This window comes from Marmota monax, unplaced genomic scaffold (assembly GCF_021218885.2).
Source record: "Marmota monax isolate L192 unplaced genomic scaffold, Marmota_monax_Labrador192_F-V1.1 WCK01_AAM20220418_F8-fsc00168, whole genome shotgun sequence".
NCBI lineage: Eukaryota > Metazoa > Chordata > Mammalia > Rodentia > Sciuridae > Marmota > Marmota monax.
Window position 1 is genome coordinate 739,334 of NW_026692492.1, and position 12,203 is coordinate 751,536.

Sequence of the window (12,203 nt, forward strand, 5' to 3'; positions counted from 1 at the left end):
CCTGAATCCTCAAGACCAAGTCCTTAGAACACAGACTCCGCGGTGAATTTCTGTAATACATCAGCGTCCCTCAAATTTTAGCAGCTTATCTATCTCCTGGGGACCAGGCTAAAATGAGACCCAAGGACCCCCCTTTTGGGGCAGGTTACTGGGGGTTGAACTCAGGAGCACACGACCCCTGAGCCCCGTCCCCAGCCCTATTTCGCATTTTATTTAGAGACAGGGTCTCCCTGAGTTGCTTAGAGCCTCACTGTTGCTGAGGCTGGCCTCTAACTCACGATCCTCCTGCCTCAGCCTCCCGAGCCACGGGGATGACAGGTGTGCGCCACCACCCCTGGCCCAAGGACCGCCCTTTGACAAGGAAATATGGTGAAATATGTAACCAACGCTGACACTTTGTGGATCTCAAACACAACACCACTAACGGCAACTTCCACAAACGGATAATACACATAAAATTAATAATTAACATAATTAGGGTGACCAGGGAAACTAGGATGGAGAGGTGGCCATCCTATACAGGACCCTTTCTGCGCTGGGCTGGGATCTCTCAGTTGGGTGAGTTCCGTCCTATGCACGTGCACACTGGTTCCCTTTCTTGCAGAGAACAGCAGTGTTTTTATGCATAGATGAGCAAAGTCACGTGGAACAAGATTGTAGAATCCACTCCATGGAACGAGACTCACGTGTCTGGGAGAAATCGCAGCATGGACACGGCTGTCGGTCAGAAGTCACCCTGGACAGCTGCTTCCATAGGGTCAGCAACACCACAGCGGTGCATTTTTTCCAGGTTGGAAGGGAATATTTTGAACGGGCAAACTACAGAGCCAACATAGCCTGTCCACTCTTGATTCAGCTAGGGCGCTGCATTTGTTGGACTCTCTCTTCTTGCACAAAAGAAGGGTTGGGTGAGCCGGGCACAGCGGTGCACGCCTGTCATCCCAGCGACCCTGGAGGCTGAGGCAGGAGGATCGTGAGTTCAGAGCCAGCCTCAGCCAAAGCGAGGCCCTAAGCAATTCAGGGAGACCCTGTTTCTAAATAAAATGCAAAACAGGGCTGGGGATGTGGCTCAGGGGTCCAGTGCCCCTGAGTTCAATTCCTGATACCCCAAAACAAACAATGGATGGCCACCAGCTTATCTTATCTTATCATGGGAGGTGACCCAGGCTTTCTAAGGTTGATGAGGTTGACCAGGTAGGTAGAGGCTCAGGGGATCATGTCCAGGACCAAGGCCAATGAAGCTCAGGAAACGGATTAGATTGTATCAGTCAGCGTTCTGACGCGATAACAAGATGCCTCCTGCAGAGGTTGGGAAACAGCGCCAGGCTGGGGACCACGCCTTGAGCACGGGGGGTTTCAGAAAACAGCCAAGGTCCAAACTAGAGCGAGTCTGAACTTCTGCAGCCACAGTCAACTGGAAACGCAGCCGTCACCCTCCTCTCTGGGCCGGATTGTGGGGTAAAAACAGAAGCAGGGAGAGCAGAGAATTCCCAGGGCCCACAAACTCCGGCCGGGATGCCCAGCCCCTCGGGATTCTCCGTCTCGACAATGCCCTGCACGCCGTCCGTCCTCCCTTCTGCTCCGGGACTGGATTTTTTGCACTGGACTTGACCATATCGAAAGCCAAAGAGAGAAAATGGAAAAGGGCGCTTCTCTTTGGTGACCCCTGGGACATCAATCATAGAGCCGTCCCCCCCCCCCGTCCACTCCAATCACGACCAAATGCGTTGACTGACAGCTTGCCACTTGTCGGGGATGGCTCGAGTGATCCAGTCTACACTTCCTTTCAGACACCCTCCTCACTGAAGGCCACAAGGGCAGCTCAGGGCGTGAGCTCGGGTCCCCAGACACACCGACGCCAGCCGTGGTCTACAGGAGACCCCCCAACAGCCACATCTGTAGCTTATCAGTATGGAGGTTGAGATAAGAGCTGTCCCCCAAAAGCTCACGTGTCAGACAATGCAAGAAGGCTCAGAGGTGAAATGATCAGATGATGAGAGGTGTGACCTCATCAGTGGATTAATCCACTTGGATGGACTCACTGGGTGGTGGCTGCAGCAGGTGGGGTGTGGCTGGAGGAGGGGGTCCCTGGGCTGTGCCTTTGGGGTCTCTCTCCTGTCCCTGGTGAGTAGAGCTCTCTCTGCTCCCTGGTGCCCTGTCCTGAGCTGCTCTCCTCCTCCAGGCCCTGCCGCCATCTTGTTCTGCCTCCCCTTGGCCCAGAGCCATGGAGTCTACTAACTATAGTTCGAACCCAAGCTCCTGGCCCCCCATGTGTCTTTTGTTGAAATAGTCACCAAGCAAATTAAATGGGCTACTAAGGAAGGATTTGGTGGTTCCAGAAAAAGCATGAAGCCAAGTCTCCCAGGACCTCCCCATGTGAAATTTCTACTGTCTTCTGCCACCCTCCTAGAACTGTGGGCCTAGGTGCCCTTTTCGGGTTAATGCATTTGTAATATGCAAAGCAAACGCAAAAACCCGAGGCTGAAAGAAAACCGGTGGATGCCACCAGTTCACACCGGCTGGTTTTACAGACAACCTGCAGCAGCTAAAGAGCTGAGGCTTCACCCCCAGCCAGGTCCGCTGTCTCCATGAAGTCCAACAGCCCTCAAGTCATTTCAAGCTGCTGAAAGCAGGGCTGTGTAGGGGCTGCTGTAAAATATCTTACAGCAGCACTTTGTGGATTAAAGTAATCCATGTGGCCAGGCACAGTGTCACACGCCTGTCATCCCAGCGGCTCGGGAGGCTGAGGCAGGAGGATCGTGAGGTCAAAGCCAGCCTCAACCAAAGGGAGGCCCTAAGCACCTCAGGGAGACCCTGTCACTCAATAAAATGCAAAATAGGGCTGGGGATGGGGCTCAGTGTTCAGGTGCCCTGAGTTCAAATTCCTGGTACCCCCCAAAAAAGTGATCCATGAGAAATGTTTAAATACCTGGCTAGAACCTACCAGGGCTTTTACATTTGGGCTCTTATTTGCCAATAAATGTTTCTTGTTGTGGTTGAGCTGCTGGCTGCTTCGGCCACTGGGATCGTCAACGTAAATTCATCAGGCAACTTAATTCCTTGACGATTCATTCCTGGTACTTTGCTGATGGGAATGTTTTACCAAAGGAGCCTCGATGCTTATTTATTTTAACTCGCGATGGCCCTTTGGGGTAAAATAGCATGAGTCCCAGGCTTCAGAACAGGACATTAGGCCTTGGCTGTTGAAAATTGGTAACGCTGTTACAGAGTGGGCGAGAGGTTAATAATTGGTCAGCTGAATTAATCGAGGGGACCAGAATCAATAGGCTACACAAGGAATTTCCAACGAAGGTTTACAGCCCAAAGTTTATCTGGTTCAGCGGCCCTGCCGGCGTTGTGCCACCGTGACTTACAACCGTCTTTCTGACGCCCCAACTAGGTGCTCTTTAAATCTCTAGGTTGCAAATTCTCCTCCTCCAGGGAAGGTATTTTGGTATTTTGCCATAAATGCACATTTACTAGACGTTGCAATAGAAAATGAAGACAGAGAGACAAAAAAATTATATGTATATGTATATGCATGTATATATATTCTATATGCATGCACAAATATAAAGATATATAGTCATATATTATATATAGTCATATATCTTATATATATATTATATATATATATAATACAAAGGGTGCTGAACTGCAAGGGGGAGGCATCTGTGGCTTGTATTGCTTGCATTTTGGTGCCTGAAGATCATGCAAATCCACATGCACACGGGTGTGTTTTGTCGCATGGGTTTTATAGCACGGACATGTATCTACATCTCCACGCCGCAACATGCCTTTGTCTCCCAAAACCAAGTTAAGTCATCGATGTGCAGCCACCTAAATTCCACTAAGTTACGGGGGAGGGGGGGACGCACCTGCTGCTGGTGACCTTAAATAAATGCAATCTTGCGTGAATACGGTGAGCCCCCCGGGTAATTCCGGAAACAGCAGAGGCTCGCAATGTTTTAATTTTGTGCCTCAGTGGCGTCATGGATACTCAATGAACGAGATCCATTCTGTATTGATAGACATAGCTTTTACGGTGCTATGTGCTACTTGATAACCTGCCTCGATGTTTTCTCTACTTGTTGGCAGGAGATATAAATGACTTTATAGAATCCTGTTGTAAAGACGCTTTGCTTTCCCAAGGATGATATCCCCAAGTTAAGGGAAGAGCTTTGAAAGTCATTGTTGGGTGGCACACACCTGTCATCCCAGCGGCTCGGGAGGCTGAGGCAGGAGGATGGCGAGGTCAAAGCCAGCCTCAGCCAGAGGGAGGCCGTAAGCAACTCAGGGAGACCCTGTCTCTAAATAAAATACAAAATAGGGCTGGGATGGGGCTCAGTGGTCGAGTGCCCCTGAGTTCAATCCCTGGTACTCCCTCAAAAAAGGTCATTGGTGGTTCACACTGGGGCTCCTGCTGCCATATTGAAAGTTGCTCTCCAAGAGGGGGAGCCCAGAAATTGCCCGAGGACCCAGATTCCTGGCTCCCAGCAGACCCTGTGAGCAATCCCCCCAATTCCCACTCCAATAAGCTTGGGGAAGTGGCTCTTTTGGACCATAGGTGAAGAGTCTTGCCCCCAAACTATTTCAGACCCTACTCCATCTCATGGTTACAAAGAAGGTCCCAAGACTCAGACACGTGAAGTTGGGCTCCAAGGTACCTATAGCCGTTCGGGTCCCATTCACTCCAAAACATTAAACACACACACACACACACACACACACACACACACACACACACTTAGAGGAAGAGAAGGACAGAATCCTTGAAAGCTGGGAGGAAGTGAAAGTCCTGTGAACAATCGTAGGTGCTCAGATTCTCCCTGGCATTTCTCAACACCTTACCCAGCAAGAGACACGAGGTCACAGACTTACTTTACAGATAAGGAAATGCAGACCCAGCAAGATAAGGAACCTGGCCACATCTGTCTGGCTGGTCCCCCTGTATGTCAGCCCCATTAAACTCTACCCATCATGAAGGCATGCTGAGGCTTGACCAAGGACATTGATCATGCCCATGTGTCTATAAGTACCACGAAAAGACAAAAGAATGAGGCAGAATATTTGTGACATACAAATAAAATAGTAATGTCCTTAATATGTAAATAGCCCATACAAGTCAATAATAATAAAAAAAAACTATGATCCAATAAAAAACGCTCAATGAAGATGAATAGAGAATTCTCAGAAGAAGAAATGAAATCATGCACTAAAACATACAGCACCTCAGCTCTGTGTGCAAGAGGAAAGGAAAATTTAAACGATGAAATTGTGGCTGTCACCTGACAAATAAAATAGATTGATAATATCTAGGGTTGTGGGAGGATGGACGAATTAGCATTTATCATAGATTAGCAGTGAGTACTGTATTGTCACAGTGGGGGAAAAAGGATATCCCATTTTAGGCAAGATTGAAATATAAAATTAGAATTTTTAATATGCTTTCTGATACAGCATTTTAATTTGGCTGACTTTTCATTTCCAAATAGTTCCCACAAGTTCACTCAGCTTTACAGAATAGAATATTCACTACAGCTCTGCTGGAAATAGGAATCTGCTGATGTTCCTCATGTAGGGATGCTTAAATAAATTGTAGTCTAAGAGGGAAACTCAAAACATTGAAACGAAAAGTGCTCAAATATATCTTTGAGTGAAAAAAAACAGACGACGACGGTAAAGCATCACGCAGAGGTGATGTTAAATGTTGTTAAAAACAGATGTCAGGTCTTAATTTGGGGGGGTGGGGGTAGGTGGGTACTGGGGATTGAACTCAGGGGCACTCGCCCACTGAGCCCCGTCCCCAGCCCTATTTTGTATTTTATTTAGAGACAGGGTCTCACTAAGTTGCTTAGAGCCTCACTTTGGCAGAGGCTGGCTTGGAACTAGCCATCCTCCTTTCTCAGCCTCCCGAGCAGCTGGGACCGCAGGCGTGTGCCACTGTCCCCAGAGGATCTTAACTATTTCTACGTAGTGTTGGTAATACCTCTTCAGGCAATAACACATAACGACTCGTGTCCCGTTGCTCACTGGGTCATTCTGCAGCCCAGCAAGTAAGTGGGCTTCTATACGGGGTCTCATGAGCACATTTGGCAATTGTGGAGAGAGCGTCATGCAGAGCCGGGCAGGTACTAGCAATTGCCCTACGATATGGGGCTTCCTCCCTTCCTGGACGTCTGTCTACCTCAAATTTCAAGGCTTCGCGGTGCATCTTAAGTTCACGTCAACGGTGTTCTCTGATGGGATGATGGCACGTCCCTCCCGTCTACGCCTGCTGGCATGGAAAAACCTGCTTGTGAGACAAGAGTGGTTTAAGACCAGCCCCTCTCCAAAAGCTCCGGGAAGGGACGGTCAATACCACACTTACCTACGAAATAGGGGTTTGCAATGACGGGACTGGGGGCCATATTTCAAGGAATCCACAACTAAGCCAGTGCGCGTGCAGGGGAATTAACGCCCATTAAAGTTACTGACCTAAGGACCTTTTATAAACTTGTCTTTTGCAAGTGTGATCAAGGAGAGACTGGATAAGACTGTGTAAGAAAACAACTTGGACCACACACACACACACACTCACACACACACACTCACACACAGAGCCTTTTCGTGATCCCAAAAGGGGACTTTGTGGTACACCCGAGCACCACCGTGCCAATGAAGCCGTCCAACGTGTGGCTTGAGCTGAGGTTTAATAATCGTGTCACGGATGCCTGGGGACTCAGAAGCAAACGGTGTTGGCTGCATATTTAAAGTGCACCTCGTCGGCCGAAAGAAGGACGCGAGGTGGAAGGAACGGAAAATTCCGGAAAGGTCCGCGGGACTGACCTGTTCTGTTTCTCTTTGTCGTTTAATTAGTCTTTAAAAAAATACAAGAAAAATTTCCGATCTCTTTAGGAACCATTGTTACAGGGCATATGTGATTTAAAAAAAAAAAAATGTTGCTCTTTTTCATTTATCATTTGAGCATTTTTTTCCCCTAGAATCCACAATATGGAAAGCTAGAAAATATACTGTGAACTGATTAAAAAAAAATGGGTACGACCCATGCATCTTCAGGATACTCGGTTTTTTACCATTTGTTTTGTAGGAATTCTTTCGGAATCTTGGGGACTTTGTATTTTAGATTAATGTAACACGTATTTTTGTCTTTTTTTTTTCAACTAGATTATTACTGATCCTTTCTCCTGACGTCAAGAAATTTTCAACTTCATGTGCCTACGTCTATTGATTTTTCGCTTTGATTTATCTATTCCGTGGTTTTTATGCACAAAAAGACTAACTCAACCGTTAATCAGGTAAATACGCCCCGATATGTTTTCTGCGTTAGTCTCACCGACCAAACTCAATCGGCAGGAAAGGTTTCCTAGGATCAACGAGGAAGAGACGCAGAGCCCAGAGGACGGGCAGGGCCGGGGAGAAGCCCAGCACACCACCAGACGCTGTTTTCATGTTTGGGGTAAGGTTCATGGTCTTCTAGATGCCAGTTCACTATAAAACTAACGTCTCTGATCTTAAGCATCACGACTGTATCCCTTATCTCTCCCCTCGACCATTTTCCTCCTCATCATCTTTATTTATTGTCAATGTTTTCTTCACCACCATCATCACCGCCATCACCATCACCATCACCATCATCACCATCACCATCACCACCACCATCAGCATCAACATGACCATGACCATCATCACTACCACCATCATTGTCATCACCACCATCATCACCACCACCATATCTACCACAACCACCACCACCACCACCATCACCATCATCACCACCTCCACCATCACCATCACCATCACTATCACCACCACCACCATCACCATCACCACCACCATCAGCATCAACATGACCATCACCACCATCACCATCATTGTCATCACCACCATCATCACCACCACCATATCTACCACAACCACCACCACCATATCTACCACAACCACCACCACCACCACCATCACCATCACCATCACCATCACTATCACCACCACCATCAACATCATTATCACCACCATCACCACAACCACCACCACCATCACCATCACCACCACCACCACCACCATCACCATCATCATCACCATCACTATCACCACCACCATGACCATCATCACTACCATCATCTCCATCAACACTAGTACCACCATCATTATGAAATCATCCCCACCATCATTATCACCATCACCATCACCACCACCACCATCACCACCACCACTACCACCACCATCACCATCACCACCACCATCACCATAACCATCACCACCACCACCATCATCACCATCACCATCACTACCATCACCACCACCACCATTACCACCACCATCTCACCACCACCACCATCACCATCACCATCACCATCACCACCACCATCACCATCAATACCACCATGACCATTATCACTACCATCATCTCCATCAATACTAGCACCACCATCATCATGAAACCATCAAAATCACCATGATCATCATCACTACCATCACCACCACCAAAACCATCCATACCACCATGACCATCATCACTACCATCATCTCCATCAACACTAGTGCCACCATCATTATGAACAACATCCCCACCATCACCATCACCATCACCATCACCACCACCATCAAAATCACCATGGTCATCATCACTACCACCATCATCTCCATCAACACCATTATCATCATCATCATTATCAACACCAGCACCATCATCATCGTCAACACCATCCCCATCATCCCCACCACCATCAACAGCAGCACCATCATCTCTGTCATCACTATCACCACCACCATCATCCTCACCACCATCTTTAAGTGCACGGAAACCGTTAGCACAGTGCCAGACATGGCAGGCTTATTCCCCTCCAGCAAAAGCTTATTCAATATGTCATCTATTCTTGGCTGTCTGCCTTGAAACGTCACCTTCACATTTCCACCATATTCTCCTCTGGGCTTCCCGCTCTATCATCAGTCTACCCTGCAGCTGATGGCGTGTGGATTTATGGATCGATTTTTACCGGAATGACGCAAAGCCCACGTTTAAATGAAATGAAAATTGGCAGCACATTTAAGAATTCACTCCGCATCGTGCCCACTACCGCGGAAGAGGCTCTGTGGATGAACACGGGGTGCATGATGTGCCTATCTCCCTCGCTATCATGGTCACCATCGCGCCTGCCCTCTCCCCGCCCAGCCGTCAATCTTGCCCTGAAAGTGACTGCATTTACTCAGTCCTAACAACCCCAGCACGGCCGGGCACGGCTGAGCTGGGGGTTCACTGTCAAGTGGAGGCTCCCTGTGAATCTTCCATCTCCTCGAGACAAAGAACTTGCCTCCCCCCCATCATCCGACAGATCCAGGGAACCAGGACCGCCCCTTGCAAGGTCTTTTGGAGTCTCTCTTCCATGGCCAGCCAAGGCACCGGCTCCCATCGGCCCTCTTTCCCTCCCACCCTCTCCATGTTGCTGAGGCTGGCCTCCAACCTGTGGTCCCTCCAGCCTCAGCCTCCTGAGCTGCTGGGATGACAGGCGTGTGCCTAGCAAACCTTCATCCTTTATAAATCAGTCTGTGGCTTTCATTCATAGCAACAGAAAACAGATTCAGGCACATTGCTGATACTGACACCGAAATCCTCATCTGCAAGCAAAGCCTGACGTCAGACACAGCCTGATAGGTTACGCCTTCTTGCAAATTCACCCGTTTGTCTTCAATCGGCCACGGCTTCCCCAATATCATGCACAACCCTTCTAAAATCGATACAGGCTGCATTCAATCTGTCCCTTTATTTACCCCTTTCTGATGCATCTCGAGTAGATCCTCCCTCCTTGAACTTCTCTGCCCCCCCGAATTCCATCTGTCTCCACTTTTCTGTAACTTTACTCAAGACGGAAAGGTCACACACTGAATTGCAAGTTACTTATTGAGACACACAGCCCTGAGGTCCGGGCCACCTTCCGAGCTGAACAGAAGGTTGACCAAGAGAACGCGGGCTTTGTGGAGGCCTCGCGGTTTGCAAGAAGGCGAAAGAAGAAGGTTGACGTCCCAGCTTTTATCCTAGATCTAGATGGAGACAAACTGTGGGTGATGGGGTGCTCAGTGGCCTTCAACATTTTGGCAGGGTGTCTTATCTAAGCCCGTGGTCGGGCCGTCATCTACGTAGACGGGGGAAAGACACCCAGCCTCATTGAGGACCATGCTCTTAGCAATCTCTGGACGGGGCTTTGCAAGCATCAGGCACCTGTCCTCTAGAATTTCACCTTAATTTTTGGTACTAGAGATCGAACTCAGGGGCACTTTGTCACTGAGCCCCATCCCCAGCCCTTTTTATTTTTGAATTTAGAGACAGGGTCTCGGTGAGTTGCTTAGGGCCTTGCTAAGTGGCTGAGGCTGGCTTTGAACTTGTGATCCTCCTGCCTCAGCCTCCTGAGCCGCTTGGGATGACAGGCATATGCCACCACGCCCAGCGGGATCTCACTTTTAAAAGTTACTTATGGAGTACCTAGTATGCACCTGGTGTATAAAATTCTAAAAAGCGCTTTTCCCCATGCAACCTAACCCAGGGCAATTTTGCACCCATAAATGCACCTATAAACTGGGGGGGGGGTGGTTATTTGCTGCACCCTGCACCCTAAGTTCCCATAACTATTTTATTCCAATCCTCCTAGAAGGGCCGCATTTGAAAATGGGCAAACCAGCAGCACCCCGTCCAGTGGCCAAACTCTGGATAAAATCATTCCGTATATCGGAGGGACTCAGACCATAGCTCTGCTTTCCATAAACAGAGATTTCTTATAATTCCCGGACTCCATCCTGCGCTCTTATGAAGGAGAACGTCTGATTTACTCTGCACCCCTGCAGAGGGGTGGACGCATGGCCATGTCTGCTGTGCATGTGTGACTACGCGTCAGGGGCAGTCCAGAGGCACTGAGAGCGAGCCCCGTCTCCCCAGAGCATCGTCATGGATGCACCCCTTCTTTTCTTCTGTGCCGAGCCTCTGCACGTAGCACTGCCCAGCCCTCAGCAGAGCAGAGAGGATGTTGCAATCAAAGGAAAGCAACCCTGAGACATGACCACCAACAGGGGCCAAGCCACAGGTTCCACGGCTGCAGGGGGTGGCCAGCTGCACCCATCTCCTGTGCCTGCCAGCCCTGCTGGAGGCCCTGGGGCCATGCTTGGGCCATTCCTGTCTTTGCACCCTGAGTTCTCATTGCGCCACGTCCCGGAGGGTTCTTCAATCTCTGTGGGGGGCCAACGGCTTCTCGTCGCTGTGGTCCCCTCCTGCACACAACGCCCAGGCACCCAGGTGGCAGCGCGTAATCGTGATTAATGAAGGAAGGAGTCCTTTCCTTGAGACTCTGTGCTGACCGTGCCCAGCCACGACCCGGTCTTTATTATGATGTGGACAGAAGGGGCAGAGGGGGGTGTGGGCTTCTGGCTCAGGAGGGGACACCGGCCTGTGAACATGGAGGATGCATCAGGAATTCTGTCACCTGAGGCTGTGCACCTCACCTTTTGCAAGTCCCCCCTGCCTTACCCGAGGAACCCGAGTAATGAGAACGTGACATGGGGCCCCAGCAGCCCAAAGGGAAGGACATGTGTGCAGAATCCAGGGCCAGGCGCAGGGCAGGCTGTCCCCAGGCAGTCACCGTGACTCCACACACAGCTGTGGAGCACCCCTGGAATGTGCACAGAGGTACCTGCCACCCGGGAGGCTGGTCTCCCCTGTAGGGTCCTACCACGAGGCCCCTTTCCAAACCCCTGGGCTCTATCCGTGCGGCCAGCCTTTCTCCGGATACGACAACCACACACGCAGCTAAGAACACAGCAACCAAGTCCAGGTCCCAGGGAGGAACTGACCCCGGGGACAATGACATAATGAGACTTCTTGGTTATGCACGCGCCTTCCAGGTCCGCGAGACCCCGGGGGGAGAAGGTCGCCGCTGCAGCACCCTCACATTTTTTGCAATAAAACCTGATGGACTTTCACCTCCAGGTAAACGGATGGAACTGGAAACTAACTAACACGCAAAGTGACCTAAACCAGTCCCCAAAACATCAAAGGCTGACACTGTGTTCTCTGATCTGCGGACGCTAATTCCCAATAACGGGGAGGGTCTAGGGAAGAACTGAGGTGCTTCGGATCAGGCAGAGGGGAGTGAAGGGAGGGAGGGTATGGGGTAGGCAGGACAGGGGAATGAATGGGACATTATGACCCTGTGTGCATG

The 12,203-nt window shown here is 49.7% G+C and overlaps 1 protein-coding gene across 7 annotated transcripts in view; it reads right to left on the bottom strand.

Annotated features, from left to right (window-relative positions):
• The window catches only part of Sts (steroid sulfatase), a 120,817-nt gene that overhangs the window by 28,389 nt on the left and 80,225 nt on the right, over nucleotides 1-12,203 (bottom strand). The gene's annotated exons all lie outside the window — the stretch shown is intronic.